Raw genomic sequence first — 23352 nt, 5'->3', positions numbered from 1 at the left:
TCCTATGCTTTACATGCAATTCCAGTCTACCTCCTGAAATCGGTTTCCTGCAATTCTACCCCGCTTTGAAGTCCTCTTGGCAGCCTTACTTCAATATATTTTTGGACGATAGCTGTCATTTATAACTCTGCAGGTTTGTGAATGACAGTGCCCCTGAGCTCCTTTCTTCAACTCGCTTTCTTGTGAGCTGGCCGCAACACCGCCGGATTGCTTCAGTCCCTTGTGTGGTTCCGGCATGGCACGCTGAGCCTTTGGTTAATTCCTCTTCCTGGTGGGAAATGAGAGTTAAATTTGCCCGACCAGACACCTCCAGCTAGTCTCTCATTGGTTCTCCCTATTCCTGTTCATTTTCCGCAGAAATTGCAAACAGGGCCAAACAGGAGGTTAAAGGCACTGACTCTCCAAGTGGGGAGAGTGTTAGTAAAGCGTCTGGAATGTTGCACCTGAGTACCAGGGGATGAAAACTGAGACACATTTGAACACGTTTCCCGATCACACGGTGGATCATACTCTGGGTTCCACATGCATGTTTTAGCTGAAGGAAGAATCCCTGAAACCTGGAGAGTTGAGACCCATGGAATGGGTACCATGCAATATGACTTCAAAGGGTCTGCATTTGCTCGATGAACCTCACCAATCCTAACACTGCTGCGTTTATGCCACTGTACACATGCTTGATCCTCTTTCGGAGACATATAAATCCATAGGTTTTAAGACTCTTACTAGTCAGGTATATTCTTAGGCGTTTAATATGGGGTGTTGAGTCCACTTCGTTGAGCAAGGAGTAGCTCTTGTCTATTACATATTTGGCTTATGGAATGGTATCTGTGCTAATTTCAATCTCTTGTTTTATGCAGCACCCCATCTCACCTTTCACTTTAAGCAAGAATAAGTTGGTTTTCTACATTTGAGACCCTGTTCTGTTTTGTAATTCAGTTCCTGGGTAGCCAAGTTTACATTCCGTGTAGTAGTGATATCTTAGGATGTTTCTTTTTCTGTGTGACTTATTTCACTTAGAATCATCGTACCTGAATCCACTCATTATGCTGCTACGGGCCTGATGACATAGATTTCATTGCTGAGTGATATTGCATTGTACATAAGTACCACAACTTCTTTATCCATTTTTCACTTTCTGCGATATTGAACTTGTACCGTAAACGAGGTTCTTGTAAACAGTGCCGGCCCAAATTTTGGGGTGGCTGTGTCTTTTTGATTTAAATTTCCCTAAGCTATAGGAGCATAAGTGGAAGTGCCCTAGGCTCTGTTGCTTTGTTTTTTAGATGTTTCAGGAAACACCATACACTTCTCCAGAGTGGCTGTTGGCAATTTACATCCCGCCCATCAGCATAACAAGGCTCCCAGTTCTCCATGGCCTGTCCTGCCTTCTGGATTTTACACTTTTTTCAGATGGCCCTTTTGACTGGGGTGCAGTGAGACGTCATTGTAGTGCAGATTTCCTTTGGAAGCTTGCTTGGTTGGCCAAAAAGGGCGTATGCGTTTTTTCCTGAACATATTCAGGAAAAAACGCATAGGCACTTTTTGGCCAAGTGCATCACTGTGGACGTTCTGCCACTTTTCCTATACTTTACATGCAATTCCAGTCTACCTCCTGAAATCAGTTTCCTGCAATTCTGCCCCGCTTTCAAGTCCTCTTGGCAGCCTTACTTCAATATATTTTTGGACGATAGCTGTCATTTATAACTCTGCAGGTTTGTGAATTACAGTGCCCCTGAGGTCCTGTCTTCAGCTTGCTTTCTTGTGAGCTAGTCGCAACACTGCAGGATTGCTTCAGGCCCTAGTGTGGTTCCGGCATGGCACGCTGAGCCTTTGGTTAATTCCTCTTCCTGGTGGGAAATGAGAGTTAAATTTGCCCGTCCAGACACCTCCAGCCAGTCTCTCATTGGTTCTCCCTATTCCTGTTCATTTTCCGCAGAAATTGCAACCTTGGCCAAACAGGAGGTTAAAGGCACTGATTCTCCAAGTGGGGAGAGTGTTAGTAAAGCGTCTGGAATCTTGCACCCGAGTACAAGGGGACAAAAACTGAGACACATTTGAACACGTTTCCCGATCACACGGTGGATCATACTCTGGGTTCCACATGCATGTTTTAGCTGAAGGAAGAATCCCTTAAACCTGGAGAGTTGAGACCCATGGAATAGGTACCATGCAATATGACTTCAAAGGGTCTGCATTTGCTCACCGATCCTCACCAATCCTATCACTGTTGCATTTATGATGCTGTACACACGCTTGGTTCTCTTTCGGAGACATATAAATCCATAGGTTTTAAGATGCTTACTAGTCAGGTATATTCTTAGGCGTTTAATATGTGGTGTTGAGTCCACTTCGTTGAGCAAGGAGTAGCTCTTGTCTATTACATATTTGGCTTATGGAACGGTATCTGTGCTAATTTCAATCTCTTGTTTTATGCAGCACCCCAACTCACTTTTCCCCTTAAGCAAGCATAAGTTGGTTTTCTACATTTGAAACCCTGTTCTGTTTTGTAATTCAGTTCCTGTGTAGCCAAGTTTACATTCCGTGTAGTAGTGATATCTTATGATGTTTCTTTTTCTGTGTGACTTATTTCACTTAGAATCATCGTACCTGAATCCACTCATTATGCTGCTATGGGCCTGATGACATAGATTTCATTGCTGAGTGATATTGCATTGTACGTAAGTACCACAACTTCTTTATCCATTTTTCGCTTTCTGTGATATTGAACTTGTACCGTAAACGAGGTTCTTGTAAACAGAGCCGTCCCAAAATTTGGGGTGGCTGTGTCTTTTTGATTTTAATTTTCCTAAGCTATAGGACCATAAGTGGAAGTGCCCTAGGCTCTGTTGCTTTGTTTTTTAGATGTTTCAGGAAACACCATACACTTCTCCAGAGCGGCTGTTGGCAATTTACATCCCGCCCATCAGCATAACAAGGCTCCCAGTTCTCCATGGCCTGTCCTGTCTTTCTGGATTTTACACTGTTTTCAGATGGCCCTTTTGACCGGGGGGCAGTGAGACTTCATTGTAGTGCACATTTCCTTTGCAAGCTTGCTTGGTTGGCCAAAAAGCGCGTATGCGTTTTTTCCTGAATATATTCAGGAAAAAATGCATATGCCCTTTTTGGCCAAGTGCATCATTATGGAAGTTCTGCGTCTTTTCCTATGCTTTACATGCAATTCCAGTCTACCTCCTGAAATCGGTTTCCTGCAATTCTACCCCGCTTTGAAGTCCTCTTGGCAGCCTTACTTCAATATATTTTTGGACGATAGCTGTCATTTATAACTCTGCAGGTTTGTGAATGACAGTGCCCCTGAGCTCCTTTCTTCAACTCGCTTTCTTGTGAGCTGGCCGCAACACCGCCGGATTGCTTCAGTCCCTTGTGTGGTTCCGGCATGGCACGCTGAGCCTTTGGTTAATTCCTCTTCCTGGTGGGAAATGAGAGTTAAATTTGCCCGTCCAGACACCTCCAGCTAGTCTCTCATTGGTTCTCCCTATTCCTGTTCATTTTCCGCAGAAATTGCAAACAGGGCCAAACAGGAGGTTAAAGGCACTGACTCTCCAAGTGGGGAGAGTGTTAGTAAAGCGTCTGGAATGTTGCACCCGAGTACCAGGGGATGAAAACTGAGACACATTTGAACACGTTTCCCGATCACACGGTGGATCATACTCTGGGTTCCACATGCATGTTTTAGCTGAAGGAAGAATCCCTGAAACCTGGAGAGTTGAGACCCATGGAATGGGTACCATGCAATATGACTTCAAAGGGTCTGCATTTGCTCGATGAACCTCACCAATCCTAACACTGCTGCGTTTATGCCACTGTACACATGCTTGATTCTCTTTCGGAGACATATAAATCCATAGGTTTTAAGATTCTTACTAGTCAGGTATATTCTTAGGCGTTTAATATGGGGTGTTGAGTCCACTTCGTTGAGCAAGGAGTAGCTCTTGTCTATTACATATTTGGCTTATGGAATGGTATCTGTGCTAATTTCAATCTCTTGTTTTATGCAGCACCCCATCTCACCTTTCACTTTAAGCAAGAATAAGTTGGTTTTCTACATTTGAGACCCTGTTCTGTTTTGTAATTCAGTTCCTGGGTAGCCAAGTTTACATTCCGTGTAGTAGTGATATCTTAGGATGTTTCTTTTTCTGTGTGACTTATTTCACTTAGAATCATCGTACCTGAATCCACTCATTATGCTGCTACGGGCCTGATGACATAGATTTCATTGCTGAGTGATATTGCATTGTACGTAAGTACCACAACTTCTTTATCCATTTTTCACTTTCTGCGATATTGAACTTGTACCGTAAACGAGGTTCTTGTAAACAGTGCCGGCCCAAATTTTGGGGTGGCTGTGTCTTTTTGATTTAAATTTCCCTAAGCTATAGGAGCATAAGTGGAAGTGCCCTAGGCTCTGTTGCTTTGTTTTTTAGATGTTTCAGGAAACACCATACACTTCTCCAGAGTGGCTGTTGGCAATTTACATCCCGCCCATCAGCATAACAAGGCTCCCAGTTCTCCATGGCCTGTCCTGCCTTCTGGATTTTACACTTTATTCAGATGGCCCTTTTGACTGGGGGGCAGTGAGACTTCATTGTAGTGCAGACTTCCTTTGCAAGCTTGCTTGGTTGGCCAAAAAGGGCGTATGCGTTTTTTCCTGAACATATTCAGGAAAAAACGCATAGGCACTTTTTGGCCAAGTGCATCACTGTGGACGTTCTGCCACTTTTCCTATACTTTACATGCAATTCCAGTCTACCTCCTGAAATCGGTTTCCTGCAATTCTGCCCCGCTTTCAAGTCCTCTTGGCAGCCTTACTTCAATATATTTTTGGACGATAGCTGTCATTTATAACTCTGCAGGTTTGTGAATTACAGTGCCCCTGAGGTCCTGTCTTCAGCTTGCTTTCTTGTGAGTTAGTCGCAACACCGCAGGATTGCTTCAGGCCCTAGTGTGGTTCCGGCATGGCACGCTGAGCCTTTGGTTAATTCCTCTTCCTGGTGGGAAATGAGAGTTAAATTTGCCCGTCCAGACACCTCCAGCCAGTCTCTCATTGGTTCTCCCTATTCCTGTTCATTTTCCGCAGAAATTGCAACCTTGGCCAAACAGGAGGTTAAAGGCACTGATTCTCCAAGTGGGGAGAGTGTTAGTAAAGCGTCTGGAATGTTGCACCCGAGTACAAGGGGACAAAAACTGAGACACATTTGAACACGTTTCCCGATCACACGGTGGATCATACTCTGGGTTCCACATGCATGTTTTAGCTGAAGGAAGAATCCCTTAAACCTGGAGAGTTGAGACCCATGGAATAGGTACCATGCAATATGACTTCAAAGGGTCTGCATTTGCTCACCGATCCTCACCAATCCTATCACTGCTGCATTTATGATGCTGTACACACGCTTGGTTCTCTTTCGGAGACATATAAACCCATAGGTTTTAAGATGCTTACTAGTCAGGTATATTCTTAGGCGTTTAATATGTGGTGTTGAGTCCACTTCATTGAGCAAGGAGTAGCTCTTGTCTATTACATATTTGGCTTATGGAACGGTATCTGTGCTAATTTCAATCTCTGGTTTTATGCAGCAGCCCAACTCACCTTTCCCCTTAAGCAAGCATAAGTTGGTTTTCTACATTTGAGACCCGGTTCTGTTTTGTAATTCAGTTCCTGTGTAGCCAAGTTTACATTCCGTGTAGTAGTGATATCTTATGATGTTTCTTTTTCTGTGTGACTTACTTCACTTAGAATCATAGTACCTGAATCCACTCATTATGCTGCTACGTGCCTGATGACATAGATTTCATTGCTGAGTGATATTGCATTGTACGTAAGTACCACGACTTCTTTATCCATTTTTCGCTTTCTGTGATATTGAACTTGTACCATAAACGAGGTTCTTGTAAACAGAGCCGTCCCAAACTTTGGGGTGGCTGTGTCTTTTTGATTTTAATTTCCCTAAGCTATAGGACCATAAGTGGAAATGCCCTAGGCTCTGTTGCTTTGTTTTGTAGATGTTTCAGGAAACACCATACACTTCTCCAGAGTGGCTCTTGGCAATTTACATCCCGCCCATCAGCATAACAAGGCTCCCAGTTCTCCATGGCCTGTCCTGCCTTTCTGGATTTTACACTTTTTTCAGATGGCCCTTTTGACCGGGGGGCCGTGAGACTTCATTGTAGTGCAGATTTCCTTTGCAAGCTTGCTTGGTTGGCCAGAAAGTGCGTATGCGTTTTTTCCTGAATATATTCAGGAGAAAACGCATACACACTTTTTGGCCAAGTGCATCATTGTGGACGTTCTGCCTATTTTCCTATGCTTTACATGCAATTCCAGTCTACCTCCTGAAATCGGTTTCCTGCAATTCTGCCCTGCTTTCAAGTCCTCTTGGCAGCCTAACTTCAATATATTATTGGACGATAGCTGTCATTTATAACTCTGCAGGTTTGTGAATTACAGTGCCCCTGAGCTCCTTTCTTCAACTCGCTTTCTTGTGAGCTGGCCGCAACACCGCAGGATTGCTTCAGGCCCTAGTGTGGTTCCGGCATGGCACGCTGAGCCTTTGGTTAATTCCTCTTCCGGGTGGGAAATGAGAGATAAATTTGCCCGTCCAGCCACCTCCAGCTAGTCTCTCATTGGTTCTCCCTATTCCTGTTCATTTTCTGCAGAAATTGCAAACTGGGCCACACAGGTGGTTAAAGGCAGTGACTCTCCAAGTTGGGAGAGTGTTAGTAAAGCGTCTGGAAGGTTGCACCCGAGTACCAGGGGACGATAACTGAGACACATTTGAAGACGTTTCCCGATCACACGGTGGATCATACTCTGGGTTCCACATGCATGTTTTAGCTGAAGGAAGAATCCCTTAAACCTGGAGAGTTGAGATCCATGGAATGGGTACCATGCAATATGAATTCAAAGGGTCTGCATTTGCTCACTGAACCTCACCAATCCTATCACTGCTGCATTAATGCCACTGTACACATGCTTGATTGTCTTTCGGACACATATAAATCCATAGGTTTTAAGATTCTTACTAGACAGGTATATTTTTAGGCGTTTAATATGGGGTGTTGAGTCCACTTCGTTGAGCAAGGAGTAGCTCTTGTCTATTACATATTTGGCTTATGGAACGGTATCTGTGCTAATTTCAATCTCTGGTTTTATGCAGCAGCCCAACTCACCTTTCCCCTTAAGCAAGCATAAGATGGTTTTCTACATTTGAGACCCGGTTCTGTTTTGTAATTCAGTTCCTGTGTAGCCAAGTTTACATTCCGTGTAGTAGTGATATCTTATGATGTTTCTCTTTCTGTGTGACTTATTTCACTTAGAATCATCGTACCTGAATCCACTCATTATGCTGCTACGTGCCTGATGACATAGATTTCATTGCTGAGTGATATTGCATTGTACGTAAGTACCACGACTTCTTTATCCATTTTTCGCTTTCTGTGATATTGAACTTGTACCATAAACGAGGTTCTTGTAAACAGAGCCATACCAAACTTTGGGGTGGCTGTGTCTTTTTGATTTTAATTTCCCTAAGCTATAGGACCATAAGTGGAAGTTCTCTAGGCTCTGTTGCTTTGTTTTTTAGATGTTTCAGGAAACACCAAAAACTTCTCCAGAGCGGCTGTTGGCAATTTACATCCCGCCCATCAGCATAACAAGGCTCCCAGTTCTCCATGGCCTGTTGTGCCTTTCTGGATTTTACACTTTTTTCAGATGCCCCTTTTGACCTGTGGGAAGTGAGACTTCATTGTAGTGCAGATTTCCTTTGCAAGCTTGCTTGGTTGGCTAAAAAGGGCGTATGCGTTTTTTCCTGAATATATTCAGGAAAAAACGCATACGCCCTTTTTACCCAAGTGCATCATTGTGGACGTTCTGCCTCTTTTCCTATGCTTTACATGCAATTCCAGTCTACATCCTGAAATCAGTTTCCTGCAATTCTGCCCCGCTTTCAAGTCCTCTTGGCAGCCTTACTTCAATATATTTTTGGACGATAGCTGTCATTTATAACTCTGCAGGTTTGTGAATGACAGTGCCCCTGAGCTCCTTTCTTCAACTCGCTTTCTTGTGAGCTGGCCGCAACACCGCAGGATTGCTTCAGGCCCTAGTGTGGTTCCGGCATGGCATGCTGAGCCTTTGGTTAATTCCTCTTCCTGGTGGGAAATGAGAGTTAAATTTGCCCGTCCAGACACCTCCAGCTAATCTCTCATTGGTTCTCCCTATTCCTGTTTATCTTCTGCAGAAATTGCAAACTGGGCCATACAGGAGGTTAAAGACACTGACTCTCCAAGTGGGGAGAGTGTTAGTAAAGCGTCTGGAATGTTGCACCCGAGTACCAGGGGAGGAAAACTGAGACACATTTGAACACGTTTCCCGATCAAATGGTGGATCATACTCTGGGTTCCACATGCATATTTTAGCTGAAGGAAGAATCCCTTAAACCTGGAGAGTTGAGACCCATGGAATGGGTACCATGCAATATGAGTTCAAAGGGTCTGCATTTACTCTCCGAACCTCACCAATCCTATCACTGCTGCGTTTATGCCGCTGTACACAGGCTTGATTCTCTTTCGGAGACATATAATTCCAAAGATTTTAAGATTCTTACTAGTCAGGTATATTCTTAGGCATTTAATATGGGGTGTTGAGTGCACTTCGTTGAGCATGGAGTAGCTCTTGTCTATTACATATTTGGCTTATGGAACGGTATCTGTGCTAATTTCAATCTCTGGTTTTATGCAGCACCCCAACTCACCTTTCCCCTTAAGCAAGCATAAGTTGGTTTACTACATTTGAGACCCTGTTCTCTTTTGTAATTCAGTTCCTGTGTAGCCAAGTTTACATTCCGTGTAGTAGTGACATCTTATGATGTTTCTTTTTCTGTGTGACTTATTTCACTTAGAATCATCGTACCTGAATCCACTCATTATGCTGCTACGGGCCTGATGACATAGATTTCATTGCTGAGTGTTATTGCATTGTACGTAAGTACCACAACTTCTTTATAAATTTTTCGCTTTCTGCGATATTGTACTTGTACCGTAAACGAGGTTCTTGTAAACACAGCCATCCCAAATTTTGGGGTGGCTGTGTCTTTTTTATTTTAATTTCCCTAAGCTATAGGACCATAAGTGGAAGTGCCCTATTCTCTGTTGCTTTGTTTTTTGGATGTTTCAGGAAACACCATACACTTCTCCAGAGTGGCTGTTGGCAATTTACATCCCGCCCATCAGCATAACAAGACTCCCAGTTCTCCATGGCCAGTCCTGCCTTTCTGGATTTTATGCTTTTTTCAGATGGCACTTTTGACCGGGTCACAGTGAGACTTCATTGTAGTGCAGATTTCGTTTGCAAGCTTGCTTTGTTGGCAAAAAAGGGCGTATGCGTTTTTTCTTGAATATATTCAGGAAAAAACGCATACGCCCTTTTTGGCCAAGTGCAACACTGTGGACGTTCTGCCTCTTTTCCTATGCTTTACATGCAACTCCAGTCTACCTCCTGAAATCGGTTTCCTGCAATTCTGCCCCGCTTTCAAGTACTCTTGGCAGCCTTACTTCAATATATTTTTGGACGATAGCTGTCATTTATAACTCTGCAGGATTCTGAATTACAGTGCCGCTGACCTCCTTTCTTCAACTCGCTTTCTTGTGAACTGGCCGCAACACCGCAGGATTGCTTCAGGCCCTAGTGTGGTTCCGGCATGGCACGCTGAGCCTTTGGTTAATTCCTCTTCCCGGTGGGAAGTGAGAGTTAAATTTGCCCGTCCAGACACCTCCAGGTAGTCTCTCATTGGTTCTCCCTATTCCTGTTCATTTTCCGCAGAAATTGCAAACTGGGCCAAACAAGAGTTTAAAGGCACTGACTCTCCAAATGGGGAGAGTGTTACTAAAGTGTCTGGAATGTTGCACCCGAGTACCAGGGGATGAAAACTGAGACACATTTGAACACGTTTCCCGATCACACGGTGGATCATACTCTGGGTTCCACATGCATGTTTTAGCTGAAGGAAGAATCCCTTAAACCTGGAGAGTTGAGACCCATGGAATGGGTACCATGCAATATGGCTTCAAAGGGTCTGCATTTGCTCACCGAACCTCACCAATCCTATCACTGCTGCCTTTATGCCACTCTACAAACGCTTGATTCTCTTTCGGAGACATATAAATCCATAGGTTTTAAGATTCTTACTAGTCAGGTATATTCTTAGGCGTTTAATATGGGGTGTTGAGTCCACTTCGTTGAACAAAGAGTAGCTCTAGTCTATTATATATTTGGCTTATGGAACAGTATCTGTGTTAATTTCAATCTCTGGTTTTATGCAGCACCCCAACTCACCTTTCCCCGTAAGCAATCATAAGTTGGTTTTCTACATTTGAGACCCTGTTCTGTTTTGTAATTCAGTTCCTGTGTAGCCAAGTTTACATTCCGTGTAGTAGTGATATCTTATGATGTTTCTTTTTCTGTGTGACTTATTTCACTTAGAATCATCATACCTGAATCCACTCATCATACTGCTATGGGCCTGATGACATAGATTTCATTGTGGAGTGATATTGCATTGTACGTAAGTACCACAACGTCTTTATCCATTTTTAGCTTTCTGTGATATTGAACTTGTACCGTAAACGAGGTTCTTGTAAACAGAGCCGTCCCAAACTTTAGGGTGGCTGTGTCTTTTAGATTTTAATTTCCCTAATCTATAGGACCATAAGTGCAAGTGCCCTAGGCTCTGTTGCTTTGTTATTTAGATGTTTCAGGAAACACCATACACTTCTCCAGAGTGGCTGTTGGCAATTCACATCCCGCCCATCAGCATAACAAGGCTCCCAGTTCTCCATGGCCTGTCCTGCCTTTCTGGATTTTACACTTTTTTCAGATGGCCCTTTTGACCGGGGGGGCAGTGAGACTTCATTGTAGTGCAGATTTCCTTTGTAAGCTTGCTTGGTTGGCGAAAAATGGCGTATGGGTTTTTTCATGAATATATTCAGGAAAAAACGCATACGCCCTTTTTGGCCAAGTGCATCATTGTGGACGTTCTGCCTCTTTTCCTATGCTTTACATGCAATTCCAGTCTACCTCCTGAAATCGGTTTCCTGCAATTCTGCCCCGCTTTCAAGTCCTCTTGGCAGCCTTACTTCAATATATTTTTGGACGATAGCTGTCATTTATAACTCTGCAGGTTTGTGAATTACAGTGCCCCTGAGCTCCTTTCTTCAACTCGCTTTCTTGTGAGCTGTCCGCAACACCGCAGGATTGCTTCAGCCCCTAGTGTGTTTCCGGCATGGCACGCTGAGCCTTTGGTTAATTCCTCTTCCTGGTGGGAAATGAGAGTTAAATTTGCCCGTCCAGACACCTCCAGCTAGTCTCTCATTGGTTCTCCCTATTCCTGTTCATTTTCCGCAGAAATTGCAAACTGGGCCAAACAGGAGGTTAAAGGCACTGACTCTCCAAGTGGGGAGAGTGTTAGTAAAGCGTCTGGAATGTTGCACCCGAGTACCGGGGGACTAAATCTGAGACACATTTGAACACGTTTCCCGATCACACGGTGGATCATACTCTGGGTTCCACATGCATGTTTTAGCTGAAGGAAGAATCCCTTAAACCTGGAGAGTTGAGACCCATGGAATGGGTACTATGCAATATGACTTCAAAGGGTCTGCATTTGCTCACCGAACCTCACCAATCCTATCACTGCTGCGTTTATTCCGCTCTACACATGCTTGATTCTCTTTCGGAGACATATAAATCCATAGGTTTTAAGATTCTTACTAGCCAGGTATATTGTTAGGCGTTTAATATGGGGTGTTGAGTCCACTTCGTTGAGCAAGCAGTAGCTCTTGTCTGTTACATATTTGGCTTATTGAACAGTATCTGTGCTAATTTCAATCTCTGGTTTTATGCAGCACCCCAACTCACCTTTCCCCTTAAGCAAGCATAAGTTGGTTTTCTACATTTGAGACCCTGTTCTGTTTTGTAACTCAGTTCCTGTGTAGCCAAGTTTACATTCCGTGTAGTAGTGATATCTTATGATGTTTCTTTTTCTGTGTGACTTATTTCACTTAGAATCATCGTACCTGAATCCACTCATTATGCTGCTACGGGCCTGATGACATAGATTTCATTGCTGAGTGATATTGCATTGTACGTAAGTACCACAAGTTCTTTATCCATTTTTCGCATTCTGTGATATTGAACTTGTACCGTAAATGAGGTTCTTGTAAACACAGCCATCCCAAACTTCGGGGTGGCTGTGTCTTTTTGATTTTAATTTCCCTAAGCTATAAGACCATAAGTGGAAATGCCCTAGGCTCTGTTGCTTTGTTTTTTAGATGTTTCAGGAAACACCATACACTTCTCCAGATTGGCTGTTGGCAATTTACATCCCGCCCATCAGCATAACAAGGCTCCCAGTTCTCCATGGCCTGTCCTGCCTTTCTGGATTTTACACTTTTTTCAGATGGCCCTTTTGACTGGGGGGCAGTGAGACTTCATTGTAGTGCAGATTTCCTTTGCAAGCTTGCTTCCTTGGCCAAAAAGGGCGTATGCGTTTTTTCATGAATATATTCAGGAAAAAACACATATGCCCTTTTTGGCCAAGTGCATCATTGTGGACGTTCTGCCTCTTTTCCTATGCTTTACATGCAATTCCAGTCTACCTCCTGAAATCGGTTTCCTGCAATTCTGCCCCGCTTTCAAGTCCTCTTGGCAGCCTTACTTCAATATATTTTTGGACGATAGCTGTCATTTATAACTCTGCAGGTTTGTGAATTACAGTGCCCCTGAGCTCGTTTCTTCAACTCGCATTCTTGTGAGCTGGCCACAACATGGCAGGATTGCTTCAGGCCCTAGAGTGGTTCTGGCATGGCACGCTGAGCCTTTGGTTAATTCCTCTTCCTGGTGGGAAATGAGAGTTATATTTGCCCGTCCAGACACCTCCAGCTAGTCTCTCATTGGTTCTCCCTATTCCTGTTCATTTTCCGCAGAAATTGCAAACTGGGCCAAACAGGAGGTTAAAGGCACTGACTCTCCAAGTGGGGAGAGTGTTAGTAAAGCATCTGGAATGTTGCACCCGAGTACCAGGGGACGAAAACTGAGAGACATTTGAACACATTTCCCGATCAAATGGTGGATCATACTCTGGGTTCCACATGCATGTTTTAGATGAAGGAAGAATCCCTTAATCCTGGAGAGTTGAGACCCTTGGAATGGGTACCAGGCAATATGACTTCAAAGGGTCTGCATTTGCTCACCGAACCTCACCAATCCTATCACTGCTGCGTTTATGCCGCTGTACACACGCTTGATTCTCTTTCAGAGACATATAAATCCATAGGTTTTAAGATTCTTACTAGTCAGGTATATTCTTAGGCGTTTAATATGGGGTGTTGTGTCCACATCTTTGAGCAAGGAGTAGCTCTTGTCTATTACATATTTGGCTTATGGAACGGTATCTGTGCTAATTTCAATCTCTGGTTTTATGCAGCACCCCAGCTCACCTTTCCCCTTAAGCAAGCATAAGATGGTTTTCTACATTTGAGACCCTGTTCTGTTTTGTAATTCAGTTCCTGTGTAGCCAAGTTTACATTCTGTGTAGTAGTGATATCTTATGATATTTCTTTTTCTGTGTCACTTATTTCACTTAGAATCATCGTACCTGAATCCACTCATCATGCTGCTACAGGCCTGATGACGTAGATTTCATTGCTGAGTGATATTGCATTGTACGTAAGTTCCACAACGTCTTTATCCATTTTTCACTTTCTGTGATATTGAACTTGTACCGTAAACGAGGTTCTTGTAAACAGAACCGTCCCAAACTTTGGGGTGGCTGTGTCTTTTTGATTTTAATTTCGCTAAGCTCTAGGACCATAAGTGGAAGTGCCCTAGGCTCTGTTGCTTTGTTTTTTAGATGTTTCAGGAAACACCATAGACTTTTCCAGAGTGGCTGTTAGCAATTTACATCCCGCCCATCAGCATAACAAGGCTCCCATTTCTCCATGGCCTGTCCTGCCTTTCTGGATTTTACACTTTTTTCAGATGGCCCTTTCGACCAGGGGGACGTGAGATTTCATTGTAGTGCAGATTTCCTTTGCAAGATTGCTTTGTTGCCCAAAAAGGGCGTATGCGTTTTTTCCTGAATATATTGAGGAAAAAACGCATATGCCCTTTTTGGCCAAGTGCATCATTGTGGACGTTCTGCCTCTTTTCCTATGCTTTACATGCAATTCCAGTCTACCTCCTGAAATCGGTTTCCTGCAATTCTGCCCCGCTTTCAAGTCCTCTTGGCAGCCTTACTTCAATATATTTTTGGACGATAGCTGTCATTTATAACTCTGCAGGTTTGTGAATTACAGTTCCCCTGAGCTCCTTTCTTCAACTCGCTTTCTTGTGAGCTGGCCGCAACACCGCAGGATTTCTTCAGCCCCTAGTGTGGTTCTGCACGGCATGCTGAGCTTTTGGTTAATTCCTCTTCCTGGTGGGGAATGAGAGTTAAATTTGCCCGTCCAGACACCTCCAGCTTGTCTCTCATTGGTTTTCCCTTTTCCTGTTCATCTTCCACAGAAATTGCAACCTGGGCCAAACAGGAGGTTAAAGGCACTGACTCTCAAACTGCGGAGAGTGTTAGTAAAGCGTCTGGAATGTTGCACACGAGTACCAGGGGACGAAAACTGAGACACATTTGAACACGTTTCCCAATCACACGGTGGATCATACTCTGGGAACCACATGCATATTTTAGCTGAAGGAAGAATCCCTTAAACCTGGAGAGTTGAGACCCATAGCATGGGTACCATGCATTATGACTTCAAAGGGTTTGCATTTGCTCACTGAACCTCACGAATCCTATCACTGTTGCATTTATGCCGCTGTACACACGCTTGATTCTCTTTCGGAGACATAGAAATCCATAGGTTGTAAGATTCTTACTAGTCAGGTTTATTCTCAGACGTTTAATATGGGGTGTTGAGTCCACTTCGTTGAGCAAGGAGTAGCTCTTGTCTATTACATATTTGGCTTATGGAACGGTATCTGTGCTAATTTCCATCTCTGGTTTTATTCAGCACCCCAACTCACCTTTCCCCTTAAGCAAGCATAAGTTGGTTTTCTACATTTGAGACCCTGTTCTGTTTTGTAATTCAGTTCCTGTGTAGCCAAGTTTACATTCCGTGTATTAGTGATATCTTATGATGTTTCTTTTTCTGTGTGACATATTTCACTTAGAATCATCGTACCTGAATCCACTCATTATGCTGCTACGGGCCTGATGACATAGATTTCATTGCTGAGTGATATTGCATTGTACGTAAGTACCACAACGTCTTTATCCATTTTTCCCTTTCTGTGATATTGAACTTGTACCGTACGAGGTTCTTGTAAACAGAGCCGTCCCAAACTTTGGGGTGGCTGTGTCTTTTTGATTTTAATTTCCCTAAGTTATAGGACCATAAGTGGAAGTGCCCTAGGCTCTGTTGCTTTCTTTTTTGGATGTTTCAGGAAACACCATACACTTCTCCAGAGTGGCTGTTGGCAATTTACATCCCGCCCATCAGCACAACAAGGCTCCCAGGTCTCCATGGCCTGTCCTGCCTTTCTGGATTTTACACTTTTTTCAGATGGCCCTTTTGACCGGGGGGCAGTGAGACTTCATTGTAGTGCAGATTTCCTTTGTAAGCTTGCTTGGTTGGTGAAAAATGGCGTATCAGTTTTTTCATGAATATATTCAGGAAAAAACGCATACGCCGTTTTTGGCCAAGTGCATCATTGTGGACGTTCTGCCTCTTTTCCTATGCTTTACATGCAATTCCAGTCTACCTCCTGAAATCGGTTTCCTGCAATTCTGCCCCGCTTTCAAGTCCTCTTGGCGGCCTTACTTCAATATATTTTTGGACGATAGCTGTCATTTATAACTATGCAGTTTTGTGAATTACAGTGCCCCTGAGCTCCTTTCTTCAACTCGCTTTCTTGTGAGCTGGCCGCAACACCGCAGGATTGCTTCAGCCCCTAGTGTGTTTCTGGCATGCCACGCTGAGCCTTTGGTTAATTCCTCTTCCTGGTGGGAAATGAGAGTTAAATTTGCCCGTCCAGACACCTCCAGCTAGTCTCTCATTGGTTCTCCCTATTCCTGTTCATTTTCCACAGAAATTGCAAACTGGGCCAAACAGGAGGTTAAAGGCACTGACTCTCCAAGTGGGGAGAGTGTTAGTAAAGCATCTGAAATGTTGCACCCGAGTACCAGGGGACTAAAACTGAGACACATTTGAACACGTTTCCCGATCACACGGTGGATCATACTCTGGGTTCCACATGCATGTTTTAGCTGAAGGAAGAATCCCTTAAACCTGGAGAGTTGAGACCCATGGAATGGGTACCATGCAATATGACTTCAAAGGGTCTGCATTTGCTCACCGAACCTCACCAATCCTATCACTGCTGCGTTTATGTCGCTCTACACATGCTTGATTCTCTTTCGGAGACATATAAATCCATAGGTTTTAAGATTCTTACTAGTCAGGTATATTGTTTGGCGTTTAATATGGGGTGTTGAGTCCACTTTGTTGAACAAGGAGTAGCTCTTGTCTATTACATATTTGGCTTATGGAACGGTATCTGTGCTAATTTCAATGTCTGGTTTTATGCAGCACCCCAACTCACCTTTCCCCTTAAGCAAGCATAAGTTGGTTTTCTACATTTGAGACCCTGTTCTGTTTTGTAATTCAGTTCCTGTGTAGCCAAGTTTACATTCCGTGTATTACTGATATCTTATGATGTTTCTTTTTCTGTGTGACTTATTTCACTTAGAATCATCATACCTGAATCCTCTCATTCTGCTGCTACGGGACTGATGACATAGATTTCATTGCTGAGTGATATTGCATTGTACGTAAGTACCACAACTTCTTTATCCATTTTTCGCTTTCTGCGATATTGAACTTGTACCGTAAACGAGGTTCTTGTCAACAGAGCCGTCCCAAACTTTGGAGTGGCTGTGTCTTTTCGATTTTAATTTCCCTAAGGTATAGGACTGTAAGTGGAAGTGCCCTAGGCTCTGTTGCTTTGTTTTTTAGATGTTTCAGGAAACACCATACACTTCTCCAGAGTGACTGTTGGCAATTTACATCCTGCCCATCAGCATAACAAGGCTCCCAGTTCCCCATGGCCTGTCCTGCTTTTCTGCATTTTACACTTTTTTCAGATGGCCCTTTTGACTGGGGGGAGGTGAGACTTCATTGTATTGCAGATTTCCTTTGCAAGCTTGCTTGGTTTGTCAGAAAGGGCATATGCGTTTCTTCCTGAATATATTCAGGAAAAAACGCATATGCCCTTTTTGGCCAAATGCATGATTGTCGAGGTTCTGAGTCTTTTCATATGTTTTCAATGCAATTCCAGTCTACCTCCTGAAATCAGTTTCCTGCAATTCTGCCTTGCTCTCAGTGCCTCTTCATAGCCTTACCTCAATATACTTTTGGAAAATAGTTGGCCTTTATAACTCTGCAGGTTTTTGAATTGCAGTTGCCCTTAGTTCCATTTTTCAGCTCTTATTTTTGTGATCTTGCCTCATATCCACAGGATATCTTCAGGCCCTATTCTTCTTCTGGGGGGCCTTGCTCTGCCTTTGGTTAATTCTTCTTCCTATGTGAAATTAGAGTGACATGTGGCCATTGAAACCGCTACAGCTATTTTCTCACTGGTTCCCCCTATTCCCATTCATCGTCTGCACTAACTGCAGACTGTTTAATACCGGAACTTAAAGGCATTGACTCTCCATGTGGGGATGTTCTTAGTAAAGTGGCTGGAATGTTGATCCGGAGCCCCTGGAGAGGAAAATGAGGTGCGTTTTAGAAACCTTTCCCGATCATATGGTATACCATCTGCTGGATTTCCCATGCATGGTTTAGCTGTAGGAAGATTCCCTTCAACCTGGAGTGTTGGGACCCTTGGAATGAGTCGCATGAAGTATTGCATTAAACTTTCGGCAGTTGCTCACCAAAGCTCACCAATCCTCTCAGCCCCAAGTGTCCAGCCTTATGTCTTATCTAGCTGTGGGTTTGTATGTGGTCATTCCAGGTTGCATCACAGCCCCTGAGCGAATTTTGTAAGAATTTTTCTCTCTTTCATTGTTTCTGCGTTTTGGTTTTAAAATTTATTTCTATAATGGGGTTTAGCTCATTTTCACTGCTGTGTTTGTGCCGCTCTGCGCACACTTGATTCCCTTATGGAGATATATCAATACATGGATTTTAAGATTCTTATTACTCAGATATATTTCTCTGCGGTGTATAGGGTGTGTTGAGGCCAGTTCATTGAGCAAGGTGTAGATCTTGTCTAATACCTATTTGGTTTATTGAACGGTATCTGTGCTAATTTCAAACTCTGGTTTTATGCATCACCCCACCTCTCCTTTCCCCTTAAGCTGACATAAGAGTGTTTTCTAAATGTGAGACAGTGTTCTGTTTTGTAATTCATTTTTTGTGCAGCCATATTTATCCTCCCTCTATAAGTGATATCTTATGATATGTTTCTTTTTCTGTTTGACTTATTTCAAGTAGTATTGTCGGAGCTAAATCCACTCTTTATCCTTCTACTAGCCTTATTACATTGATTTCATGGTGAAGAGATATTCCATTGTACATAAGTACCACATCTTCTTTATCCATTGTTCTCTTTCCTGGGATATTTAAGGTGTACTGAAGTTGAGGTTCTTGTAAACAGAGTAGCCCTAAACTGTGGTGTGCTTGTGTCTTGTTGATTTTTAGACTTCCCTAGATATACTCCCGTGATTGGAAGTGCCCTATGCTCTGTAGCTCTGTTTTTTAGATGATTTAGGAACCACCATACACTTCTCCAGAGTGGCTCTCGGCAGTTCACACACTGTCCATCAGTGTATAAAGGCTCCCTGTTCTCCATGGCCTGTCCTGCATTTCTCGTTTTTACAATTTTTTCGGATGGCCCTTTTGACAGGTGGGAAATGAGACTTCTTTGTTGTGCACATTTGCATTGCTTGCTTGCTTGGTTGCCCATAAAGTGCGTATGCGTTTTTTCCTGGATATATTCAGGAAAAAACGCATACTCCCTTTTGGGCCAACTGCATCATTGTCGAAATTCTGCCGCTTTTCATGTGCTTTAAAGACGAGTCCAATCTATCTCTTGAAATCTGTTTCTTGCAATTCTGTCTTGCATTCAGATCCTCTTCTTTGCCTTACCTCAACATATTTTTGGACGTTAGTTTTCATTTATAACTCTGCAGCTTTGTGAATTGCAGTGACCCTGAGCTCCATTTTTTAAGTTGCTCTTTTGTGAGCTGGCCTCAAAGCCGCAGGATTGCTTCAGGCCCTATTTTGGCTCCGGCGAGGCGGGCTGAGCCTTTTTTTAATTCTTATTCTTAATGGGAAATTAGAGTGACATGTGCCCGTCCAAACCCCTACAACTATTCTCTCATTGGTTCCCCCTCTTCCCGTTCATCCTCCTCACAATTTGCAAAATGTGTGAAACAGAAGTTTAAATGTGCTGATTCTCTAAGTGGGGAGATTCTAAGAAACGTGGCTGGAATGATGAACAGGGGCACCAGGAGAGGATAAATGAGGTGCATTTTAGACACATCTCCCGATCACATGGTGTACAGTCCTCTGGGTTTTCCATGCATGTTTTAGCTGTAGGAAGATTCCTTGAACCTGCAGATTTGGGACCCATTGAATGGGTACCAGGTAGTATTACTTTAAAGGGTGTGCATTTCCTCACCCAAGCTCACATTTCTCTTAGCGTGAACAGTTTCCAGCCTTATGTCTCATCCTGCTGTGGGTCTAGATGTGTTCAATCCACGTTGCATCACCGTCCCTGAGGAAAAGTTGTAAGAGATTTTCTCTGTCTCTGTCGTTTATTTTTTTCAATTTATTACTATATTGGTTACAGCTGATTTTCAAAGCTCTGTTTCTTGCTGCTGTACATCCACTTGATTCACGTACAGAGAGACATCAATAAATTCTTTTTCAGATTCTTACCAGTCATAGATATTCTTTTCCGGTGACTTGAGTGTGCTGAGTGCAGTTCTTTTAGCTACCGTGTAGGCCTTGTTGATTATCAGTTTGGTATTTGGAATGGTATCTTTGCTAATTTCAACCTCCTGGATGATGCCTCACCCCTCCCCACCTTTCCCGTTTAGCAGCCTTATGCATGTTTTCTACATATTTGACTATGTTTTTGTTTTGTAATTTATTTCATGTGTAGCCATTTTGGATTCCACCTTTAAGTGATATCTTATGATATGTGTCTTTTTCTTTTTGAATTATGTCACTTAGAATGATCATACATAACTCCTCCGGAGTTGTTACAACTGGCCATATTTCATTGATTTCCAGGCTGAGTAATATTCCACTCTACATAAGTACCACATCTCTATCCATTTTTTCCCTCCAGAGACATTTAAGTTATATCCTAGTCGAGGATCTTTTAAACAGAGAGGCAGTAAACATTGGGGTGCCTGTGTCCTCTCGATTTTTGTTTTTCCCAAGATATACGCCCATGAGTGCAAGTGCCCTATGCTCTGTAGCTCATTTTTTAGATGCTTTAGTAAACACAATACACTTCTCCAGAATGGCCGTTGGCAATATACATTTCCACTATAAGCCTCACAGGGCTCCCTCTTCTCCTTGCCCTGTCCTGCATTTCTGGTGTTTACACTTTATGAGGATGGCTCTTCTGACTGATGCGAAGTGATATCTTTTGTAGTATTGATTTCCAGTGCCCACCTGTTTGGTTGGCTAAAAAAGTGTATGCCCTTTTCTTGAATATATACAGAGAAAAACGCATACAGCCTTTTTGGCCAACTGCAATGTTGGCAATGTTCAGCCCCTTTTCTTGTGCTTAATGGCGAGTCCTTTCTACCTCCTCAAATCCCTTTCCTGCCATTCTCCCTTGCTTACCAATCCTTTTCTCTGACTTTCCTCAAGACATTTTTCAGTGATAGATATTTTCAACTCTGCAGTTTCGTGAATTTTACTGCCCCTGAGTTCCATTGTTCAACTTGTGTTTATAGGAACTGACCACAAAGCAGTGGGATTTCCTCAAGCCCTATACTGTTTCCATGGGCAACCCTAGCCTTTGGTCAATTCATCTTCCTGATTGGAAATTAGAGTGACATGTGCCTGTCTGAACACCTAGGACTTGTCTCTCATTGTTCCTCTTCCTTCCGCTTCATCCTCTGGACAAATTCCAAACTGTACGCAACAGGATGTTGACAGTGCTGACATCTCCAAGTGGGGAGACTGTTAGTAAAGACGCTGGAGGGGTGAACCCGAGCACCAGGAGATGAGGAGATGAGATGCCTTTTCCAAACTCTTCCCGATCAGACGGTATACCATCCTCTGGATGTGACAGACATGTTTTAGCAGTAGGAAGAGTCCCATTCATGTAAGGAGAACACCAGGGCTTTTTCAAAATCAGTGTCTCCCCGAAACCCAAACTGGGGAGTTTTTTAAGCTATGGCTACACATATGTTCATTAAGGGCCTTGGGAAGTAGGCAGAGTCCAAACTTTAGATGATTGAAGTCTTCAGGGTCAGAAGCACTCACCACCGGCTTCCCTTAGGTTACACTTTAACTGTCATTGATAGATGATGTCAATAAAAATATCTATTCTTTTTCCGATTATTTCCCCTTATAGGTTATTGCAAAATATTGAGTGTAGTTCCCTGTGCTATCCAGTAGTTCCTTGTTGATGATCTATTTTATACATAGCAGTGTGTATGTGTTAATTCCAAACTGTTAATTTATCCCTCCTCCCACCTTTCCCCTTTGATAATAATAAATTATAAGATTTTATACTTCTCAGAAATGGGGGAGCTGAAAGAGAGGTATCATTTTCAATGGAAAAGCATTTAAAACAAGATTGAAGCTTTAACCAAGATTATTAGATGTACATCCTTGGAAAGAAATCACTTCATTTCTCTAATATTGACCTGACAAATAAGACAAACCTTTTCACTGAACTTGCTTATAATAAAGTGATGGAAATATCAAATGGAAGTGTTAGAAACATCTTATTTTACCTGAGCCTTATAAACTGTTCTACGTTAACTACAGTTTGGCTCACACATCTGTTCATTGAAGTTACAATAGTCTCAATTTCTGTTAGTGATCCTCCAGAGTGGACCCCAACAAGTGTCCCCCTGCCCAGTGTCATTGGGGCCAACAGATCGAGACTGAGTTTGGTTCACAAGCAAAGGAAACTTTATATTTTGATCAGAGAATGGAGAGGTGAGAGCATGCACTACCCCGTGGGCTGTGGGCTGGGCTGCTGTGTAGAGATCCTGTCAGAGTCAGTGGGAGGGAGGGGGCGGAGCTCTCGAGAGCCGGGTTGGCTGCAGCTCAGGCTCTATATCTCGGAGTCTGCACTGGGCCCCAGGAGCTGAGGTGTCGACCCAGCCATTCTGCACTAGGAAATCTGGTCTGAAGTGCCGGGTGTGGAACCTCTGCATGCGGGACCCTAGGAGCACGTGAAATTAGACAAAGCACAAAGGATAAAAAAGGTCAGACTTGACTTTATTGCCCAGATTCTATTTTTATCTCCCAGGGATTTTTAATGGGCTTTGCTGGGGACAAACCCCTCCTCTGCCTTTTGTCCCGTTCCTCATTCTTGGAGTGCTGAGGGTGCAGACCCTTCTTCTGTAACTGCTGAGTGCTGAGTTGGGAGCCCTCATACCAGGGGACGAGGGTCAGAACTTCTCCTCAGCAGCATCCAGGTGACGTTGATTGGCCCCAGGACCCCTGCCTCCCTGCTCGTCCGCCTGAGCACCAGCATTGGAAGTGTTATAGATTCTAATGACCTTTAAGGGTCCAGGAAAGAGATGTGCAGAGACGCTGTGGGGGCCGGTTTCACCCCGCCCCACATTTGTTCGGCCACCTTAGGCTGACCGTTTCTGCCAGCCTAGATGCTCTGACCAGTAGTCTGCTCTTTCTTCAATTAGGCCCCTGAATTAACGTAAAAACAGCACCAGGTGTCAGAGCCCTGCCCGCTCCATTCCCAGACAGGCCAGGGTCAGTGGTGATCAAGGACCATGATGGCCACTGAGTCAACAGCCTTTTGAAGTAAACAGGAGTCTAGCCGGTCTTATTGGCCACCATCATCACGGTTTCTGTAGGCTTTTCTATGGTGACAGTGTGATATACGGTTCCCCCGCCAAGATTATTAGCTCCCCTCTGGGTGCAGTAAATCCTGCAAGCAGTAGTCTACTCCTTCGGGACACACTATTGTTGTTTTATGAGAGAAACTCCAGGTCAAGTGATGTTCACACGAGTCATCATGGTGCCCTGTTGCCCCCGGTTATCTCTCTGGATGTTGGAGTT

Source organism: Orcinus orca, chromosome 1, assembly GCF_937001465.1.
Source record: "Orcinus orca chromosome 1, mOrcOrc1.1, whole genome shotgun sequence".
In the NCBI taxonomy this organism is placed as follows: domain Eukaryota; kingdom Metazoa; phylum Chordata; class Mammalia; order Artiodactyla; family Delphinidae; genus Orcinus; species Orcinus orca.
Note: the sequence above shows the minus strand (reverse complement) of the source record.